Source organism: Diorhabda sublineata, chromosome 9, assembly GCF_026230105.1.
Source record: "Diorhabda sublineata isolate icDioSubl1.1 chromosome 9, icDioSubl1.1, whole genome shotgun sequence".
Lineage (NCBI taxonomy): Eukaryota > Metazoa > Arthropoda > Insecta > Coleoptera > Chrysomelidae > Diorhabda > Diorhabda sublineata.
The window spans coordinates 13,721,391-13,745,474 of record NC_079482.1 but is presented as its reverse complement, the minus strand read 5'-3'; the positions used below and the strand labels follow the sequence as shown (position 1 = coordinate 13,745,474).

Sequence of the window (24,084 nt, the reverse complement as noted above, 5' to 3'; positions counted from 1 at the left end):
ATTGTATTATTTACAACAATACGATTTCATTATGGACGTAATCAAGCAGTTAAGAACTGTTATTTCAAACTTCAATCCAACATTTATCAGTTTTGAATATTTTATTGGAAAAATATCTCTATTATAGTCGGATACTCCTAAGATATTTGTGGAAATGGCGAATTCGAGAGGTTGAACCCTTACTCCAAGAAAGTCACGAAAATTATGAGAATATTTAATAAATATAATTGATAAATAGTTAGAATATAAACAAAGAATTCGTTTTTTTTTACAATCAATTTAAATTGAGATGATTACAACTTATATAGATATAAGATCAAGTAGCAATGTTTTTTGAATATCATGCTTTGGAGATTTGTTCCCTCTCGGCTGTTACACTACACTTACTAAATATTTTTTCCGCTTTCCCAAACTTTTTTGCAGCATTTCTTTTTTACAGTACACAAACTGCTTGGCACCTTCTTTTCATTTTCTAATATTTTTTCTCGAGTTCTTTAATAATATGTTTTAAAGTAGGTACTTTTATTTTGTAGCGCTTTAATGATTGTCTAAATACACTCATTTCTCTAAATTTTTCTCTGTTTCTGAATTTCTCTCGAAAGATCTTTCTCCTGGACATATTTTTTAGGGGTTTCTGAAGATACGAATACAGCTTTGGGCTCTGGAGACTGAGATCGTTTTCTTTTAGGAGTCTGAAATGTTGAGAGTTTTATTGATTTGAACATTAATTTTTATTGAAACCCTAGTGCACTACATTACTTATTAGTATTGTTTTGAAAGTAATTTATAGAACCACCTTTGGTAAACATAATCGATCATTTACTGTTAGTTCCGAATTATCATTTATATAACTAATGATAAACTGCTACTGGTCTAATTGGAATCATAATAATAGTATTTTATGCAAGGAGGATACGACTTGTAACTATAGTCCAGTCAATCATGAGTTTTTTGGCTCCAGCAACCAATTGATATCATCGTGTAACATTGAGTCAAAATCAATTTAAGAATCGATTTTAAAAATATGGAGTTGAACCCACACATTCTGAGGGGTGGAAAATATAGTCTTAAAAATAAGTGCAAGAATGGATAAAAAAGTAATTCCAATTCATTTTAATTTTTTTTTAAATGACGTAAAATTGATTGAAAAACCATAAAGTTGCAAGATACATTAGGAAATTGATTATACTAGAATTGATTGCACATACATTTTCTAAGATAACTCTAATCCATTTCATATTTTGCATTCATTTATAATTTCATATAAAAATTGATACCTTGCAGAATCAAGCGGGGGGATCTTAGATCATTCTATTTAGACAGACTTTCTAAAAAAGCTACTACCTAAGCAATTCATTTTATTTACGGATCCGCTAACATAATAAAAAAAATCGGTTTAAATTACGGTATTTGATAACGGATCACCGTTAAGTTTCATTGTTAACATTTCATTTTACCAAAATAGTTAATTAATTCTTGAATTAAATTATACGGATTTAACAATTTAAATGTTAAAACAACATTGCATCCAATTATCATAATGTTATTAATATAAAAATCCAGTTCTGGTAATAGTATTGCTAATTATAACTCTAATGATAATGCATTATTTTACGGAACAAAAAGAATTGACTGACAAATATATTTTTATTGAAGTTTTTTCTTAAGTTTGAGTCAATTGAAATAATGTAAAAATTGTTACTTAGAAATTTAATTGATGTTTCGGTCTTTTCTTTCGACCTTTTTCAAAAAGTATATTGGACTTTTAGTTTAAAAACATTGTTTTATTAAAAACTACTTTTTTTACTCAACTAATCATCTTAAGGACAGCACAATTTAATTGCCCAATATGCCCAAGTTTGGAACATGTGTACCAGACGTGATTTAAAACATCGTAACGATTTGTGAAAGGCTTCTTTTCATTTGTAGGTAGTACATGGTATGGTTTACATCTTTGCGTAAGATAGAAATATAGAGAGATTGAGTGTGGTACAGTTTACATCTTTTCTAATCAAAATAAGAAAATAAATATTTACAAGTCTGAGAATGTTAGGTTAGGTTATTATACAGTGTGATTCAATAAGAATGTCCAATCTCTGAACTGTAGATTCTAGACCTCAAAATATGATGATTCTGTTCAACATGCCTTACGCAAATATTGCTAGTTTCCGAGATACGGGATTTGAACGTTTAAATTTTGATTTTCGCAATAATTTATGTTTTCACAATTTCTATTTGAAAATTGGCAATTTTACGTTTTTTTGGCATGAGGAATCATAATTTGTTCTCTAATTTAACATTGCTAATAGAGGGCGCTAGTTACACTTGTTTGAGTTAATTAAATCAAAGTAAACTTTTTTGGGCTAAACTTACAACTAAAATAATAAAAAAAATATTAAAAAGCGTTAAATTTTACAAAAAAAACTTACTCTTCTTTGATTCGTGTAACTCAATCGGTTATTTAAAAGATAAATTTCAATTTTTTCATAAAAAAAATGGAATAATTCCTTAAATATGTAACAATAACAAATTTGTAAACAAAAATGAAAAACTTCAAAGCAAATGCTCAAAATGCCCACCATTTACTTCAATACACTTTATGATCCGCTTTCGTAAAGATCAAAATCACATTCGTGAATTAAGCCGTGGTTTAATTTTTCGTTTTTTTAATTTTTTTATGGAAAAATTAAAATTTATTGAACTTTTTAGAAGCAAATATTTTTTTTTGTAGAATTTAACGCTTTTTAATATTTTTTTATTATTTTAGTTGTAAGTTTAGCCCAAAAAAACTTTACTTTGATTTAATAAACACAAACAAGTGTAACTAGCGCCCTCTATTAGCAATGTTAAAATAGAGTGCAAATTATGATTCCTCATGCCAAAAAACGTAAAATTGTCAATTTTCAAAGAGAAATTGTGAAAACATAAAATTATTGCGAAAATAAAAATTTTAATTTAAACTTTGAACACTACTACCGTATCTCGGAAACTAGCAATATTTGCATAAGGCATGTTGAGCAGAATCCTCATATTTTGAGGTCTAGAATCTACAGTACAGAGATTGGACATTCTTAATGAATCACCCTGTATTTTGAACCATATTGGTAATATTTTACTGATGGATTATGTATTTCTAGTTATATTTGGTAAAATTTGGATCCATACGAACATAAAGTAAGAAGACTAATATCGTTATATGAGGAAGCCCCCTCTGATAATAGATAAATAATAAATGAATCTGACAATGATTCGTCTGCAGACTCAAGTTCAAAATAACTAAGTGAATACGATATAGATGCTGAGCAAAACTATTTACCTCAAGAGGAAGTACTGACGGAAAAGTCGTAGGAAGCAAGGACGAAAAAGAAACCACAGGTGCTGAAAATCGAAGTTTATATTATATAGATAAGGATGGAATTAAATGGAAAAAATAGATACGGAGATGAGAGTGACTGTGGCACTACAACTTCGACAAAAATTCGAACACTTTGTTATATTCATGTGGAGTGCACCGTGGATCACGAGCACATCCGAGATAATTTGGGTCCTCGAAGGGAATGTTATATGAAATATTTCCTGCAACCAGAGATCAAAGAAAATAAGTAGATAACCTATGTACTGGGAGATTATGTGACTAAATTCCTTAATTAAAACTGTATGTTTCCAGTCAACATTTTTCAAGGATAGCTAGATTTAAAAAAATAAATAAATAGCGCCCTCTAACGTATACGTTACTCATTAGGTTGTTTCGAAATTATAACTCTTACATTGGTAGAAAGGAGCTCTCTTCAAAAAGACTGAGTTTGCATAGATAGGTTAAGTAGAACTGGACTTACAGGCGTTTTTTCATAATAAAGTTCCCGCTTCCCTCCACCTCTTATTTTAAAAGATAGATTAAAACTTGTAAAATCATATATACGCTGAATTTTTTGAAGAATACGATAATCATAGTTTAAAAGCATCATCTTAAGTAGGCAAAATTTGTAAATTATTCATTTTCTAATTTTTGGTATTTAATTACGCCCTCTAGCGGTGAACCACCTACAACTCTGTAAATAATTTCCAGGTATTTCTCGAGTTCACTTTTGTTATAATTTTTTTTCCCGAAGCTGAGCTATAAACGGCTCCCGAGATATGGCCGAGAGCCATTCTTATTGGTACACTCTGTACACGCCTTAGAAGCCTAACAAACTAGTATTAAAATATTTTCACTTGTTGACTCATTATGTGAACATATAGGTATCATATAGAAATTTATTCTAGTGTTCATCCTGATGGTCTGTATAAAAGTGAAAATTCAACTTACGCAAGAACTGAAATATTGTGTTCTTATTACTAGGCTCAAGAAGAAATATAACGTTAGACCGTTTGTTTACTGTCTACCTCTTAGTAAAACTCTTCTTACTAAGAACTCAAACACTTCATCAAAATCATCACAGCATCAAAATAAATCCAATAAACGGGAACTTCTTCCCCTTTAATATTTGCAGATATACTCGTATAGTAGAAACTATTCAGCATTCAGCGCCACTTGAACCTAAATAGGAGTTTTTCACGTTAACCAAAGAAAATAACGCATTTGTATTTGTCCCGTATAAATTTTTACGGTATTAATTTTGCCATGCCCCCAATCCCATAGTGGACACTGTTTACGTAAAATTTTTATTACGGTGTAAGTGAGACGATCTCGTAGATCCACTGTGAGGGTTATTCAGCAAAAAGTATCCAGTTGAGAAAGAAAACAACACCAATGTTAGCTAGTAGATCATCAGAAGACGGCAAAAACGCTTCCTCAAGTTTTTTTTCAGTTTTGGAAAGTTGACAAAACCCCAAAAATCTAGTAATAGGAATTTTAGGAGGTTTGAATATTAAAAAAAATGATACTTATTCGTCATCAATAACAGCATAAGTATTGTCGCTATTTCCCCGTAATGTTCCATACGACGTTTCTCTCAGTTGTTTGAGCATCTTCCATTTATTTAACCACCTCCACCTTTACAATTCTTGTCCATCTTAACGTCACAAGAGTCAAGGAAGAACGAGTGGGGAGGATGAAGGAGGAGAATGAAGAACAGGTAGATTAAGCTGATGTATGTACTTGGGACAGACCCAGTACTTGGTCTATCATAAATCGAGTAATCGTCTTCCTTACAGGTTCACGTGATTTCTTCAGTCAACAATTAGTGTGGATTGGGAACCACAAATCTACTATAATTTTCCATTAAATCCTCTGTATTTAGTCAAATATATTTTTGAAAATTAATTTGTCATAATTGACATGAACTTTATACATTTTATACTGAACAACTTCACCATTTTACTGAATAAATTATATTACATAAGAAAAATAAAAGGTAAGACTAAACTACCATTAATAAAAAAATTTAAATTGTTAAGAAAATTTTCATAGTAGCTAAGGATAGTATCTTTTCGGCACAGTAAGCTTTTACTCAATAATTGATTTTATATCTGAGTATGCATCAAACGTAGATCTTTTGTTTATTTTTTTCATGGAAACAGATACACATAACTAATGTCTCCAGTTAGGTAAATTATTTAACAATTTCTATTTGAAAATCGAATTCAATGATTATATTTCCACACAGTTTTTATGTGTATGTTGTATTTATTGTTGTTCATAGTATAATTCATTTAATTTCAGAGTATAGCCAATGGTGTGAATTTATTCATTTCAAATGCACAAATAGTACAGAAAATTGTACACACTATTCTCCCAAAGATTTCAACGTTTGGGGAGCATAGTACTCCACATATTTTGAACACAATCTTATTGTAACGTTTTTCATATGTATTTACACTCTTTCTATTCGTAGGGTGAATTAATAAACACTATCTCTTATGTTTTTAATTTATTTACACAATACAATACACTTAACTAAAATTCTACAAAGTTCTAAAACAAAACAAATAAATAATAGACTTTCATAGAAATTATTTGGAAGAAAAACTTTAAATAAACCGCCCGCTATAATAAAAAGTTCTAAAAGGGAAGATCAAAGGCGCTTTCGCCATTTATAAAAAAAGGACGCCGCGCGAATTCGCCGAATTTTAAAATTCCATTTTAGCTGGACGGGGCCGTTCTAAGATCCATTTCGCGAGCTTGTTCGTAACATTGAAAAATGAGTATTCTACTGAAAAGTAAACTGTTCTTCAAAATTCATTGGTATGTATGTGCGTAATCATTCATTATGTTGAATTAAATTTTATGGAAATCATGTTAGAAATATGTTTCATGTTTCTGAATACAGATATTGACCCACCGCTTTTTTCATTATACCGTGTAATGTTTCTGGTTGAAGGCTGAGTATTTCGTGTCGAATATACTGCTTAAGCTATCTAATAATCTTTAGTTTATTTAACTTTGTCTTTTGAATATCCACATAAAAATAGGCGCAGTTAAATCTGGAGAAAGACGTGACTAAAATTTTTTTGTCTGATTTCGAATCTCAAATGTTTGCCAAAAATTTAACACTGTTGGTGCATTGCTCTTATTGAAACCCCAAAATAGAATTCTGCTCTGCCATTTCTCGCAAGAAGTTTTTAGTAGCTCCGGAAATTTTTTTAACATAATTACATGGGTGCAAATGAAGCTGGCATGTTGCCTTTCGATTTTCAGAGGTCTAAAATTGAATTATGTATGGATACATGTAAAATCTTACGCAATGACGTTCTGAAAATACTTAACGACGGCGGGTTTAAACAGATGAAACACTTTGTTGCACAGTTCCTATTTATCTTCATTGATAATATATCGATGTTCTTTAAGAACAGTTACCCAGTTCCTTTAAATGACTTCTATTCATAAAATGGAATCAAATTATGAATTAATATATTACCTAAAGGTACGCTCGATAATATTAACGCGTTGTTTTGTACTTTATTTCCATGAATTTATTATAACCTACAAAAAAAAAGAAAACATCATATACCAAGAAATAAAAATGTTGTTAGTGTTTAAAATTGGTAGGATTAATTTGGCCCACCCTGTATTTATTCAATAGTGGGATAGGTGACCTATTGTTTCCCCTACTTGCTGCAGTCGTAAAGTGTTCTCATCTCATTATAGAAACTTTTATAATCCGTTTAAGGTAGATTACTTTTCTCTGTTTCGGATTTTCCTAAATAACTATCAATTGGATTCCGCAGTGCAGTACTGAAAATATATGTATTGTAGTTTGTTTCTCACCTATTGCTTATTCCAATTATATAAAACTTGTTCTGATTGTTACCAAATTAGAATTAGTAATCTCCTGGTTGTCTGGTTACGGTAAATGGGATATTACAGCTCTTCGTTCTGATATGATTAGGAACTGGAAATTAATCAATATATTTTAGGTAGGCACTAAATCTAAACTAAAATATGAACAAATCATTCATAAATATCGATTCAAGATAAGCGTTTGATGGGTGGATAAAAGCAAGATCCTACAGAAGGGCCAGCTCAATCATTATGCTTAACACTTATGATATTCCTTTCTGTGAGGGTAATAACATTCAAGGTTCTCTGTTAAACTTTTTGATAGTATACGAATTATTGATAAATACATACTAGGGTGGGCTAAAAAATATTCTGGTGAAGTTTAAGTTCTTAATTTCAATATTTAGAGGTGCTGCATCGTGATATTTTATTTCCCATTTAGATTACACGAATTTTTTTTTTAATTTTAATGTATTTCAACGAATTATTGTGTAGTAAAAAGAAATAGATATTTTTGTAGGAAAGTAAACGGCAAAAAAGGTCTGAAATAATTTTTAGTTAAGTCACAATCTTTTTGTGTTTTGTACAAAATAATGTCTTAAAAACAATAAACAACATACTTTACATGATTTTTCTCATTATTACTTAGCTCAATGTAGTCGGAGGTACTATAATAGTTTTTTTTGATACGATTATTTGTTTATTTTATTTAATTATTTGTTATTTAAAATCAGTTACATTGAAATCAGTTTTCAACGCTTTCTTTCGAATCATGCTATATAACATAAGTTATTCTCAATAAATTTGGGAAGTAAAAATGAGAGAATTCACGAAAACTATGTTGTTTTATGTTTTTGAGACATTTTTTGTAGAAAACTATAAAACATTGTGAAAGTCATCATATATTATTTTAGGTTGAAATCTAACTGCGAATAACTTTCATCTTAGTTGACTTAGCGAAAAATTATTGCAGACCTTTTTTGTAGACCACCGTTCAATTTCCTTTAACTATACAATAATTCGGTATTAAAATTACAAAAAAAAATCTCGTATAATTTAAATGGAGAATCAAAAATCACGATGCGGCACCTCTAAATATTCGTATTAAGAACTCAAACTTCTCCAGAATTTTTTGTTATCTTAGATGATATTTTCGTAGTAGCTTGAAATTTTTTTGACCCACCCTAATACATACAAAAGTTTACTAATAAGTTGTATTATATATTGTCAATAACTAGATGGGAAACATTTCAGATACGGTATGAATCCGTTCTTGAAACAATATTATGTAGTTTCATAAGTCACAGTACTCTTTGAGGGTAGCTACTTAAGTTTTATAGTTGGATACTAAACAAGTACTGTACGCCGGTTGACCGACCCATCCATTCGATGTTTAGACTGTTCAAAACCGTTTTTGATTGAACTGATTATGAAAGCTGGCATTGTCGTGGTGGAGAATGATTCGTCTTCGACGATTGGTTTCTCTAATTTTTTCGAACAATTGTGGCAAACAAATACTGGTGGACCATTCAGAATTGACCGTTCTACGTTGCTCTAATGGAACGGTTTGCTTAGAGGTTCGTGAACAACTTTTGTTGGATTTGGCTCATATCGAAAGACCCATACAGTCGATTGTTCTTTAGTCTCGGGCTCATGTGCATAGATCCATGATTTGTCGTCTGCCGCAATCTTATATACGTCTTTTGAAGTACCGCGATAGAATTTTTTCAGTATTTTAGCATTCACAAATCGGAACAAGCTCATTTTTAAGCGATTGTCAAATTATGCAGTATCCAACGCGAAAAAATATTTTCGATAGCCAAATGTTCTTGCAATGTTGAATGTATGCGATTGAAACTAATGCAAAAGTATGCCTCAATCCCTGGGTGTATCACATGACGATGTTTCCTGGCACGACAGCTGATTTTGTACCTTCACGAAATTCATCCTGTAGTGAAGTACGACCACGATTGAATCCGGAAAATCGGCGAAACACGGTGGCCCCAGATGGTATTTTATCACCAAGAGTCGAAACAATTTGATCGACACACTGTTGTTGATCAAAATGTATGTTCCAAGTATCTGTAAACAGTTGGAATTTCTTGAACCGTCAGTCCATGAAGACTATAACTTGATTATCGAAACGCATCATCAGACAATATAATTGTGAGTGTTGATGTGGTGGTAGTGTGAACAATATATTCAGTATTTTTGAACAAACTCAATTCCCTTGTGACATTCCACACTATAACGTTACCTGTTACTATAGCTTCCAAACTTTTATCTTGATCCTCTAAATTTTGCGTCAATTTACAGAGGTAGAGAGACCATTGTTTATCTTCATATTTTGTTAATCTAGCCAATAATAACATAGTATTTTCGGTAATGTAAATATTAAAGTATTCTCGGTAATAAACTTTATTATAATTTTTATCATGCTTGCTGTAGAAATTTAACGCGATATTTTTCTTTCTTTTAAATTATTTATAGAAAAACTTTATCGTGACTTGATGTTGTATGTAGTACATTTATACTTTATTTCAACAAAGTTCTGGGTTGTAACTTTTATTCTCTTTAAATATGCAAAAGCAATTTATCCATCAAAGTATCCAATTTTATTGTATTAAAATCAATATAGTTTGTATTTTTAGATGTATTCTGTAGTCCAGTGCAGAAAATGCTGTCTAGATATACGGAAACACCATATAATACTGCATACATCTCAGATTCGGCAAAAATTAATTTTTAAATAGGTACATACTCAAGTTCACTTTTTTAGTAGGTTCAATTTCATCGAAATATATAAAGTGCTAATTTTGACAGGAACTACCTAACAAAATAATAAGAAGAATAAAATTAAAAGACAATAATAAAATGGTTAATTACCTTTTAGATCCACTGGCTATTGTAGTAGCCAGTAAACCGTTCATGTGTGAAAATTTCAAGCAGTATCTGTTCCTCAAACACGAGCTTAGACCTAACAAAAACCTGTCGAAACCTGTATGGGTCGAGGGAGTATTCGGTGTTGTACTGTTTCTATTAGGTTCCGAATAGAGATTGTCGGTTACGACTGAAAACGAACCGAACCGAATGGCACCGCATAGGTATAAAATACGCCTTATTACCCGTTGTAGGATGGTTATTTTTCGACAGAATTGAAAATAAAAACCTTAAAGCTTAAATAATTTTTGGAGAAATCTCAAGTACATCAAAAGCACTTGTGCATGAAAATGGATTGATTTATAAAAAAATAAATCTTAATTTTTTTTTCTGAAAAAATAATAAAATAAATATAATTATACATTCGTCATTACCGCCGTAATTGAAATTAATCATACCTCATATGCAACTAACTTTATTTAAGTGTTATTTATGATTTGAATTATTTGCGATGCTATATTTAGAAGTTGATTTCCGTAATTTTGGGAGAAATGACGCAAATTATTTTCCTCAAATAGATAAAAAATATTCAGGGTGTAAAAAATATTTCCAACATTAATTGTACTGTTTATTTTACCGAAATTTGTTGTATAATGAAATTTGAGATTAGGAAGCTCAATGTCTTCTTTCGCGTAATAGTTAACTCTCATCGAGCCCTTTGAGCTCACATAAAATGGCATCGATGGTAGCAGGCCGAAATAAAGAAAACCAGAGAGACCATACGAATAAACTACAACAGCAGTTCATGGTAGAGGAACGTTCGGAAATATAAATGTAAAGAGCAGACCACTTTCTCGTAGTAGCAAGAATAAAGCAAAAGAAAGTACAGAAACAAGAGAATACATATAGTTAAAACAAATGAAATCAAGCAAAATTGAGAGAAACTGGCAAGAAAAGAATATGAAGAGACAGTAAAAAGAAAGTGCGACAGAAGATATAAAATAATAGTGGGCAAAGATAAAAGATTATGTCATTGCGGCAGCACATAAGAAGATGCATAAAGAAGAAACAAAGTAGTGAATATTGGAACGAGCAGTTTCAAAATGGGTTCAAGGAAAAAAGTAGCAAATGATAAAGCAATGGTGACAAAAAACAAGAACATCAAGTGAAATTCAAAGAACTGAGAAAAGAATGCAGAAAAACAGTAGGAAGAGTTAAAAGAGGAGGGTTAGAAGATGAAATAATGAATGGGATAATGAAAAAAATTTAAAACAAAAGAATTTTACAATAGAATGAGAATACAAAATCATGCAAAAAGCGCGAGATATGAAAGGTAGCAGATAATGAAAAACAAGTTTGATGAAGTATGGACCGTTGGATACATACTCAAGTTCACTTTTTTAGTAGGTTTAATTTCATCGAAATATATAAACTGCTAATTTTGACAGGAACTACCTAACAAAATAATAAGAAGAATAAAATTAAAAGACAATAATAAAATGGATAATTACCTTTTAGATCCACTGGCTATTGGGTTGATACCGAAGTAAACCGTTCAGGTGTGAAAATTTCAAGCAGTATCTGTTCCTCAAACACGAGCTTAGACCTAACAAAAACCTGTCGAAACCTGTATGGGTCGAGGGAGTATTCGGTGTTGTACTGTTTCTATTAGGTTCCGAATAGAGATTGTCGGTTGCGACTGAAAACGAACCGAACCGAATGGCACCGCATAAGTATAAAATACGCCTTATTACCCGTTGTAGGATGGTTATTTTTCGACAGAATTGAAAATAAAAACCTTAAAGCTTAAATAATTTTTGGAGAAATCTCAAGTACATCAAAAGCACTTGTGCATGAAAATGGATTGATTTATAAAAAAATAAATTTTTTCTGAAAAAATAATAAAATAAATATAATTATACATTCGTCATTACCGCCGTAATTGAAATTAATCATACCTCATATGCAACTAACTTTATTTAAGTGTTATTTATGATTTGAATTATTTGCGATGCTATATTTAGAAGTTGATTTCCGTAATTTTGGGAGAAATGACGCAAATTATTTTCCTCAAATAGATAAAAAATATTCAGGGTGTAAAAAATGTTTCCAACATTAATTGTACTGTTTATTTTACCGAAATTTGTTGTATAATGAAATTTGAGATTAGGAAGCTCAATGTCTTCTTTCGCGTAATAGTTAACTCTCATCGAGCCCTTTGAGCTCACATAAAATGGCATCGATGGTAGCAGGCCGAAATAAAGAAAACCAGAGAGACCATACGAATAAACTACAACGTTCGGAAATATAAATGTAAAGAGCAGACCACTTTCTCGTAGTAGCAAGAATAAAGCAAAAGAAAGTACAGAAACAAGAGAATACATATAGTTAAAACAAATGAAATCAAGCAAAATTGAGAGAAACTGGCAAGAAAAGAATATGAAGAGACAGTAAAAAGAAAGTGCGACAGAAGATATAAAATAATAGTGGGCAAAGATAAAAGATTATGTCATTGCGGCAGCACATAAGAAGATGCATAAAGAAGAAACAAAGTAGTGAATATTGGAACGAGCAGTTTCAAAATGGGTTCAAGGAAAAAAGTAGCAAATGATAAAGCAATGGTGACAAAAAACAAGAACATCAAGTGAAATTCAAAGAACTGAGAAAAGAATGCAGAAAAACAGTAGGAAGAGTTAAAAGAGGAGGGTTAGAAGATGAAATAATGAATGGGATAATGAAAAAAATTTAAAACAAAAGAATTTTACAATAGAATGAGAATACAAAAACATGCAAAAAGCGCGAGATATGAAAGGTAGCAGATAATGAAAAACAAGTTTGATGAAGTATGGACCGAGCATATCGAAACACTATTAACAAATAGCGAAGGAGAGCAAAAAGTGCAAGATGAAGAGTACGAACAAGAGGATGGGAAAGAAGAAAATGATGAAATACCAACAACAGAAAAGATTATAGAAGCATTAAAAAAATTGAAAACCGGAAAAGTAGGAATACACCAAGACAAAATTAGTGAAGTATTATTAGAATGCAGAGAAGAAGTACTGTATAAAGAGTTATGTCAGTTGCTGTGGAAAATATGGAGAAAATATACCATTGGAGTGAAGCGAGTAATAATACCAAAAAATGAGATAGGAGGATATATTGAAAAATTCTTAGCCTACTAAAGAACCAAACAAAATTTCAATGTCAAAATATTTTATTACTCAACATATTCTCCTCTTAACTGGATACATTCATTACAGCAAACCTGCAACGTCTCTAGATCTTTCAAAAAAAATGTTTCTTCTTCTCTTAATAAAATCCGCATATTATTTTGCTTTGTGAAAAGATTTATCTGGTAACAAAATCAAAGTTATCGCTTTCCCAATATTTTTGTTTTAATCTGTATTAAACAATCAAGTCTATCAGTCTAAATATTCAAATTTCGTTATATGGTTGGTTGGTACATTCAATGTGCGTCAATCAAATTTTAGCCGCTATAGCAATCAAGTGAAGGTACTCAGTAAACATCAAATGACAAACAAGAAGACTTCTTTATACATTGTAATTCAGTCTACGGAGACGATGGTCGGTAATCACAACAAATATTTTACTATATATATTTTAAATTTAAGTAAATAACTAACACTAAATAAATTTACAACTATGGATATATTTTGATATAAAAAAAATTTTACACCATTTTCAACTTCAATAAATTACTTGAAATTTGTCGGATTCTTGGGTTGACACCTTGCTATCGAAGCAACCTCAATTGCCATGCTCAAATAGTTACTGTATACTTTGACGAGTTTGAAATCACAATCAGTTTTGTCTGCGTTCCAGCAATTGCAAGATGTTGCCACTTTCATAGGAGAGAATACATGATTGAAGTTCCAAATTTTTTTATTTTTGACATAACTTCCTACTACTGCTAATAATCTTTTGAACAATTTTCTTATAATTACTTAGAAAAATGTCGGCATTTGAACCTAATTTCATTGCAGCGAAGTAGTTGACACTATTTATCAATCTGTAACACCGTAATAAGAATCAATTGAAATTAAATTAAAAATGAAAAAATTATGTTTCTGTGAATTATTCATAAATTGAACTGAGTAAGACACAGCGAGAAGTATAGAGAGGGGAAACATTAATAGCAGAGTTCAATGCACAGACATTTGATTGAATCCAACCGCAACAAAGGCAACTGGAGTTGTGTCAAAATATAATTAAATAGAAACAATAAACTTTGGAACTTTTACATTTATTTGTTAAACTACTAATAATTGATTACAGGTGAACGAACTGATGAATTACATCCAACAGTACAATTTAGATTATTTTGTCGAAACATGAAATAAATACTAATTTTAAATAAAGTTATATATATTTGTCTTGGTTGTCTACCAACAGTATTCTTTTTTTTTTTCGCCTGAGAAAGGTTAAGTACAGCAGGAGGACAACGAAGTACTGTGTAATTTCACGTGAAACTTGGAAAAGCCAAAATTATTGAAAGCTGTGAAGATAGTGAATGCTTATAGCACGTGTTTTTGAGTGATCTGATCGTCGTTTAAGTGATATTACTAAAACAGTAGGTATTGATATTGATTTTCGATTACAATTTTAAATTTTAAAAAGCAAAAATAAACAGCCAAATTTGTCCCTAAAATTCACACAATTTAGCAACAATCAGCTCACAAGAATGCTTGTACTGATACTTTGAATGCCAATGAAAAGGCCCAATCTCAATTGAAGCGATGAAGATTCCTTGAGTCATTGAAAGAAGAAACGTCACGTGTCATGAAAGATATTTTAGCAAGCACTGCCCCTGTTCTGAGACTTGCTACAAAAAATTCGGGAGTGAATAGATGTCGTCAGAATAATGCTGTGATAATGAAAAATTTTGTCTTACGACCCCTTGTTAAGTATATTTTATATATTATACATTAGAACATTATGAATCTTTAATGGATGATTACGTGTATTAACCTGTACAATTTAAAGATATCAAAAATGTATTTTTCAATCGATTTTTTGACATTATTTAACTCTATAAAATTTATGGTTTAGATCGTTAAACATGCCGTGCATCAAGGGTAATCGAATCACGACATCGCGGCACATTGTTCACTATCGAAGATTTCCGTTGGCCATATCGCTTCAAAAAACATATACCATCACTCAAAAAGTCGTGTGAGTGACAAACAGATGGCACTGCAATTGTCAAATCCATATGACGTTCATGAAGTACCAACTTTCAAAAGACTATGTGTAAAATTTCATGACATTTCGATTGGTCGGAAAAAAGTGACAGCTATTTAAGTGAAGCTACTTTCATTATGTTTCAAAACAGTGAGTTCAAAATTATTATCGAGACTCTGCTCCACCGAAATGAACCATTTGGTATTGGCTTGCTGAATTTCAACGGAGTGGTACACCCATGATTGTGGACGTTCTGGTCGTCTAAATGAGGTGGTTACTCCAGAAAACATAAAAAAAGTCCACTAATATCTAATGATAAATTGAAATTGCGTGAGATAGCGGAGGCTGTAAAGATATCAGAAGGCAGTGTGCTCATAATTATATATGAACATTTGACCATGAGAAAGCTTTTTCCAGATGAGTGCCGCGTTTACTCACAATCGATCAAAAAAAAATAACGTATTGATGATTCTCAGCAGGTTATGGCTTCATTATTTTGAGATACGCATGAAATATTGTTCCAAAAGGGAGAGACAATCAATAGCGAATACTATATAGAGTTCTTGGATCCTTTGAATGCAAAACTCAAGGAAGAACGGCTTCATATGTCGAGGAAAACACCACTTTTTCACCATGACAATGCACCTATTCACAAGTCGATGGCAACGATGGTTAAATTGAGCGAATTGTTTCCGCATCCACCGTATAGTCCAAAACTGGCCCCCAGTGACTAATGGCTATTCGCTGATCTCAAAAAATGCTCACCGGTAAGAAATTCAGCTCAAATGAAGAAGCAATTGCTAAAACTGAAGCCTATTTTGAAGCAAAAAAACTTCTTTTGCACGGCATCGAAAAGTTAGAGACGCGTTGGAATGGTTGTATTGCTCTTGAAAGTGATTACATTGATGAATAAAATTTTTGGCAAAAAAATGTATTTTTATTAAGTTATTCAAACGACTTATTGAGTGATGTATTATATCGCTACCCTCATTTGCAAGAAGGGTAGCTGAAATTCTCTGAAAACAATGACCACCGTAGGAACGCAGCAATTGGTATTTTGAGTTGTTTTTATTCGAAGCCAGATTTTAGTAATAAAATTGGGGGTTTGTAGAATGAAATACTGTCAAGATCTCGTAGCACTAGATACAAAAATAACTATAACATAGTTAGTCTCCTTATTTAATAACCACATCTCGTATTTCTTTTTTGTATTTTCATTTGCTGGTTTTATAATGTAATTTCACTTTGAGAAACTTTGAAACGATATTTACTCATACAAATTAAATTCAGTAACAATCTTTTCAAATAAATTAAACACGTCTATTATTTTCAATCAAGAATTGGTAATCAGCTTATCACATACTCTAAGCTGGCAATTTCACATGTATCATATTATACGAATGTTACTTACGTTGATTCTGAATAGGTCAGTTACCCTCAGAACTGCGTTGTCGTAAATTTATTTTAGCGATACTTGTGGAAACCGTTGGTAGCTATAGCCGATGGAGAGAGAGAGACAGAAGATGTTTAAAAATAGACGAACCGTGCTTTGGAATATAATTTGTGCAACGGGAAAACTCAATTTGATGGAAAAATCGAATATGCAATAACAACTTGAAATCACGAACGAGAAATATATAAACAATTTTCGTTAAACAAATAAGGGACAATTATTTTTCAATTTATTCAGAAAGAAATTATTCATGTCTATAATGACTACACTTATTTTTTCTCAAATTTTTCTATTAAATTCATGCAAGCACAACGCCATTTGAAAAATTTGAATACTAGAATTATAACTCTTTTCGGTTTAACTCTTATTTTGAAGAATATTATATATGCAAAATATATCGTACACAATATATTTTGCAGAAATATAGATGACATATTATCTGCAATAGATTTATCGAAGTCTTCAACATTGCCACAAAAATTAGAAACAATTTCTTTTAAATAGTATTAAAGTATCTTTTCCTTTGTAGTCGTCGCAGTCTAAAGATGAAATTGAACTGAATTATGCGTATAGCTCAATTTATTCTCATATACTACTTTCCTCTCTAATAGATGTTCAAAGACTTTTTTGTTTTATTGAATTTAATAATTATGGAGCAGGTCTCAAGCATATAAGTTATGAATATCAAATAAAATTCATTCTGTGATTATAACCGTAACCAAAAGAAGCCAAAGCTATTTTCTATTATTTGCTCATGACTTATAGTGCAAGGAAATAACAGCTAGAGCAGAAAGAACTGGATCGTCGCCCTGATGGAAAACATAATTTTGTCTTCCAAAAGTTGGGTCTTAGTAATCTAGCGTGCATCTTAGAACTGTAAAAATTCAAAAGGCCATGAAAGTGATTCAACTTATCATTTGTTGTCGACTGTTTTTGATATTGAAAGCTGTCTTGGGCTCCGATCGTCTGCTTTAAACTCAAAAAGTTGTGTGCGGAACAAACATTTATCCCAATATTGCTTAATGTCTATGATAGTTTTATCTAGTTGAATAAACTTATAAACTTGTAAACTTGGTGGTCATTTGATATTCAATATCTATTAAATGGTGGTCATAAGACTTTGGAATCATTGCTTTCAGTAATAATTGTAAAGAATACAAAAATCATATGAAACCGAATGGGGTTTTTTGACAACCTACTAAAAGCTCAGCAAATAAGCATATTATGTTTATTCAGATCTACGTTGACGCTCTAATTAGAATGAAAATTAAATGAGAAAGAAAAATATAAAGGAAAAAGAGTATCTGGAGTACATGACAATACCCAAATGTACACGCAATGTTGTATACCAAGTGAACTTATTGGAATATTACAAATCGGTGATAACAGCACCATCAGGAATATGCACTAATAAAATATTACCAAAACTATCAAAATGGAAGAAAAACAAGCATATGTTTCCATTAACAAATTTAATCTGGGTATTTGCGAATAGTTCGCGATACAACGCAATTCATCGTCGTCAAGGTACTCAGTCATTTTCCAAGTAGCTATTCATAATGCATAAAGTTCGCATGAACAGTGAATGGCAGTCAATATCCTGGCCTTGATAACGACTCCATGTCAGAGTCAAAATATACCTTGATACGTCATCCACCAAGTGGAAGCAATTGTTAGCCTCATCATCTGTACCGCATATTTGAGCCCGTAAGATGGAAGCACGATTTATACCAAAAAACTTCCAATCGCTATTGTCTAAGCTACGTGTAAAAAATAACCCTTCATCCGGATTTCAAATTCGAAAATTTTGTCAGCAGTATAAGTAATTTCCTAAATATTTATTATTTAAACTTCTTGCAGATAATTCCAATGAGGAAGTGCACGTGACCATTTTAATCCTTAACCAAGTCTTCGAGTCTCCTATGGGTACTCTTACATGTTTAAGAGACTGACGCCACTGTTGATCGCAGGTTTGCACTAACCGTGGCCACTTCTATAGCCGCCACCATTCGTGGATTTTTAGGTATGCTTATTAAAATTCACTAACTATAACTAAAAGTACTAAACAAATAAATATATAGAAGCAGAAACTAAAATTTATAATTATTATATTGCGACCCAATCCATAATTGAATTAACATTTTTTGGTTTATTCAAGTAATTAGTTGGAATATCTTTGAATATAATCGAAAAATGTTTGATAAAAATGGGACTATTTGAAAAAAATCTTTCAGTTATGCACGACACTGTAGATCCTGTTCAATTCAATCACGAATTCGAACTATTCATATAGATCACTCATTAAAAGTGAATTAGCAATAATTCTAGACAAATATTGAACTTAATCTACATGATCAGTATTTGTACTATTTTATTCAGTAAGGCAAATTGGATTATCCACATTATCTATTCCTATATCACGGATTGTTGCCTACATTACATTCCTTATAATCCTCTCATTGTTTTATAATTAGATATTGATGAATTAATTACAACAACGTAAACTAATATAATATTTTCAATACGCAATAAACGCTACAAGGATTGCTACATAAGTTTTGAGATGGACAAATGAAAACAAAAATTGATACTTAATTGGATATGGATTTATTATTTTTCAAAATATGTTCCATTAAGATCGATACACTTTTGCATGCGTTCTAACCAATTGTCGAAGCATGAATCGCTACTTCAGGTGTAGAAAAACGTTGACCTCGAGGAAATAAAAAGAAATCATTGGGAGCCAAAGACTATACGTCGGATCACCCATCAATTCAATGTTTTGACTGCACAAAATTGTTTCTGATTGAATCATTCTCCACCATTGTCATGTGGAAAGTGATTCGTCTGCGACATGTCCAGTTATTCTGAAAAACAGGCGACCATTTGCTTCAAAGTGCGCGAACAACTTTTGTAGGATTTGGCTCATATTTAAAGACCCATACAGTCGACTGTTGTTTAGTTTCGAGTTATAAGCTGAGATCCATGATTCGTCGGTTGTCACGATCTTATAGACGACTATTGAAGCAGTGCGATTGAATAATGTTCGCAGCGCGATTATTAATCCCTGCTTTCTGGAAATCCTTTAGCATATGTACTACCCAACAAGTTACGATTTTTTTCACATGAAGATGATTATGTAGAATTGAACTGCAGGTGAACTCGGGCTTCATGAGCCAAGTTTGCCTGTCGAGTAGGTCTTGCAAATATTGCTCGAGAATTATGCTGGACAACTCAGAAGAGCATCTGGCGTGGTAGTATCGGTAAAACAGAATCAGGTCACCGATTTTTTATCTATGTCCTAAGCTGTCCAAGTTTCTGGTGAACTCTGGATCGCCTATAAGTCGAATGCTCTCTTCTGTATTGAGTCTAACATCCTCAGCGTATTCTTGCGGCCTTGTAGAGCATTAGAAGCGATTGCGGAGTATATAGCTTTTTAGTCTTAAAGAGGGCTTCAATTTTGTGTGAAGCTGTCTTAGCTAATTGGGTTACGTAACTATACCAGGACATATTGCTCCCAACCTCCACATCCGACAAGCGAATTTGCGGGAATGGTGATCAAATCCTGAACCTCAGTGTAAAAATAGCATCCTAGGTCTTTGCTGCATTAAACTCAATCAGATTGCTTCCAACCCACACCAGTGTGCTATCATCAACGAAGCTATAGATCGTGTTTGCAGTTTTATTGAGTAGATCTTTGATGTACAGGAGAAAGAGTTGACAAGATCCATCCCTGGGAAACACCAGTGTTGACCTCGAACTTTTCTGAGGCGTGTCCATTGATAGCGACCTTAATTTATTTAGAATATTGCTATACCAAACTTCGTCGGAAGCCTTCGATATGTCGATTGCTCTGGTTTTCCCATATTTTTCAATTTCTTCAGTCCATATGCTGGTGACATAGGCCAGATCCCCGGTTAATCAGTGTTTACGAAAGCCGTATTGATGGTCGCTGATTATGTTCTGCTGACTCAAGATATTTGAAGATTTGCTTTGTCTCTTTGTCTACCATGACACAAGCCGGTTAATTGTAATAGAAATAATTTTCATTCCACCATTTTCATGTGTCGCTCATGATAACTGAAAGCTATTTCTAGATTGTATATTTTATAGATTAATTAAAATTATTCAATATCTCCGAAAAATAACTAAATGTTCTAATTGATTTTACACCTCTCTCCATGCAGCTAGAAACTTCCGTAATTAAAGAACGACCCATTAATACTTGACTCATCTGAACTATTCACTACATTTCCTACAAATGGAATATGAAAAATATTTGTACCAAATGAAAAATTTCAATTTGATATGTGATGAAATTCCTAATACGGTTCTGGCATGTTATCTTATACTATATTTACTTATACTGTTATTGAAGCTTTAATGCGAAATCAACTGCATGTTCGAATGTATATCCTGTGGGAATAGTTAGTGAGCGCCATTTGACCCATTTCAAAACTTCCATATGTTGGTTTCGTGATAAAATTGCACTAGAAAATATTTATGTTATAGAGATTATTTATATTTTCATAAGGAAATTGGTACGATTCAGATAGAATAAAATGTTACACAGCATTCATCTAAATTTACAAATAACTTTTTCTGAACTATATCTTAATCTTAAGTTGTTACGCCTAGCACTGCTTAAGGGTATTGTCTTTGCTAGAGAAATACGGTGTCTTGGAGTATATTTAAATCACATGCTTCCATGGAATGTTATTAAGAATTGAACCACGCCAACGGTTGCCAGAACGTTTGTCAAATGCTGAAAAATGTGTGTTGTGTGTATGTATGGATTTGGGGTCTGGTATACACTGCTATCCAAAAGATCTATTGTGTCCCTTTTTCTTGCTGCGATACTTGAAAACCCAATGTTTACAGCTGATCCATAAATCCCACTCCTTTTAAAAAGTATAGAATGTGGGATGGCCTTAATTGTCAGAGATCTTCGTTTTCTATTTCATACACACCTAGGTGTTCTGAGTCCCATGAAGGGGTTGTCTGTCTGCCCCACAATATGTATTAAAAGTGTGTACTCAATTTGGAAATAACCCTTTAATTATACAAATAAGACTAATGGAAGTGTGGTGTCGTGTAAAAGTGGAAACTGCAAAGCCAGAAAAACGACTTCTACAACTGAATCTACAGCTTTCACACATTTTTGCTCAAATTTATACCCAATCAATAGCACATAAGCTAGACGCATAATGAGAACTATAAGAAACTAATCACAGAGCTGAAAGCAGACAATGTAATGGACCAATCAAGTGATGCAACAGTAACAGAATATGGTTTTCGAATCAAATTGAAAAAACTGTACCAACTAAAGAAGGTTAGAAGGGAAGGGAACTCATACAGGCAAAAGCAATCTGGTATGCGGGCCGCACAAAGATGTTGTCGGAAGACGTTAAAAGCAGTAGTGGCGCTTTATCAAAGTACAGCTTTTCGCAAAGCCTACTATCTTAACCGACAGTCAAGGCACTAGATTCCGTCAATTTTAAGTTTGCATTGGATTATGTGTATGCTCCAAACAACAAACAACTTAGTTTAATCATGATTGCTAAAGTACCGACCTACGAGGATAATGAGGGCAACGCAAAGGTGTACTAAATGGTCAATGACATTCGTTGATCGGAGCCCTTCTGTGGCGTTGAGAAAACAACCAGCAGCGTCCAAAAGAGGAGTGAAGTACAATTCCAGGTTATGGTAGAAAAGTTTAGCATACCAAACACATGTGAGTTCATTTATATTAGACCAATCGCCAAAACTTACAGAGAACCTGTTAGGTATAGACATACGGTCACAATTTTCTTAATTCTGATTATAGAGCATTGTAAGATCAGTGGGTACACAAAATTTTTAAGTTTAACAGAAAATTTTTTCGATGAATGTAGGAAATTGTGCTTTGTGTAAGTTCATAAACGTGAGGACTACAAGGTATAGAATGGTTACTGACAAGAAACTATTTATAGGTTTTACTCGCTAAACTGATAGACTAGAAGAATATCGCTGCATAAAGGACCACAATAGATGTAAAAACGTAAATACGTAACTTAGTTGGAAGTTCCTTAGTGTTTCACACTTCGAGAGAATGTGGATAGAGGTTTCATCTTCTGTGCAACAAAATCTGCACACCGGATTATCTGCTAGGTCTGTCGTCTTCAGGTGTTTGTTGAGGCGAAAGTGCCCCGACAGAATTTCCGCTGGTATTCGCAGATTGTTCAAAATTAGGTTAATACCGTGTGTTAGATTCCGTTTCAAGTCTTTATCAAAATAATATAATAACTTGAAGAAAAATCGAAACGTGAAAGTTCACCTTTTTTTTTAAATAAAAAAAACTAATTTTAAAACAGAAGAGACCTAAAATCAAGAACTTTTAGATATGTATAAATATTGTAACGAAGTATTTGCTAGCTGGAGTATGAGCCTTTTTTTATCTTATTGGGAACGTCGTAATGAAACACTAAAGTAGACTAACTATATAATTTTCAGAACTTTCTAATACTTTGGTGTTTCATTGCCACGTTCCCGATAAGAAAACGCTTAAAAATTATTTTCACTTTATTAGTAGTTGTTAGTACAATTTGCAATTGTTTTATTTGTGAAAGTATTTAATTTTCTATTAATTGATGAAGTACATTAACTCGCTTTATTTCTTCCTTCTATTATTTCCAGTAAAATGATTATTTTAAAACCCTCCTAATTATGTCCTATGAAATGAAACAACCTCCAGTATAAGTCGAATAAACGTTTAATACAGTTTGATATATTATAAGGGTCTACGACCAGTCTAGACTCTCAGTTCCTGTTGCTGCTACGAATTATAGAAAGTGCAGTCAACTCCATGGAAAAAAGTCTAGTGCCGCGTTTGACTGCTGTTGTTTTGTAAAATAATACTCGCTCTCGACTTTGGTCGCTATCGCTATTTATTCAAAAGCGTTCAACGCCTTCTAGTTGCTAGGAAACATGTTTCTATTGATTTTTTTTTTCATTTCTCAAGAATATTCATAATATTTAACAATTCATCATTTCTTAATCCGTTTCATCATACTTGTTGACTTGGTGAAAGTATGTATATAAAAGTGTAAAATCTATATATAGAGAAGTATGTTTATCATTCTTTCGCTGTTAATTGATTCAATTAATTAGGTTACTTTGTAAGATTTGAACAATAACTGTTCTTTATGTTCACATTCTAGTTTTTGCAATGATGAGTACTTTATATGTTTAAGATTTGAAAAATAATATTCGAAAACTTAACCAAAACATCATCCGTTTATTTAATAAAAGCATAAGTAAAATATTATCTTTTCGTAACATATTAGTTTAG

General features: G+C 32.0%; 1 protein-coding gene across 1 annotated transcript in view; it reads left to right on the top strand.

Annotated features, from left to right (window-relative positions):
• The window catches only part of LOC130448715 (protein yippee-like 2), a 249,952-nt gene that overhangs the window by 69,088 nt on the left and 156,780 nt on the right, over positions 1-24,084 (top strand). The window contains exon 2 of the mRNA XM_056786196.1: positions 18,615-18,777. The gene's annotated coding sequence lies outside the window, so the exon portion shown is untranslated. The remainder of the gene's footprint in view (positions 1-18,614; positions 18,778-24,084) is intronic.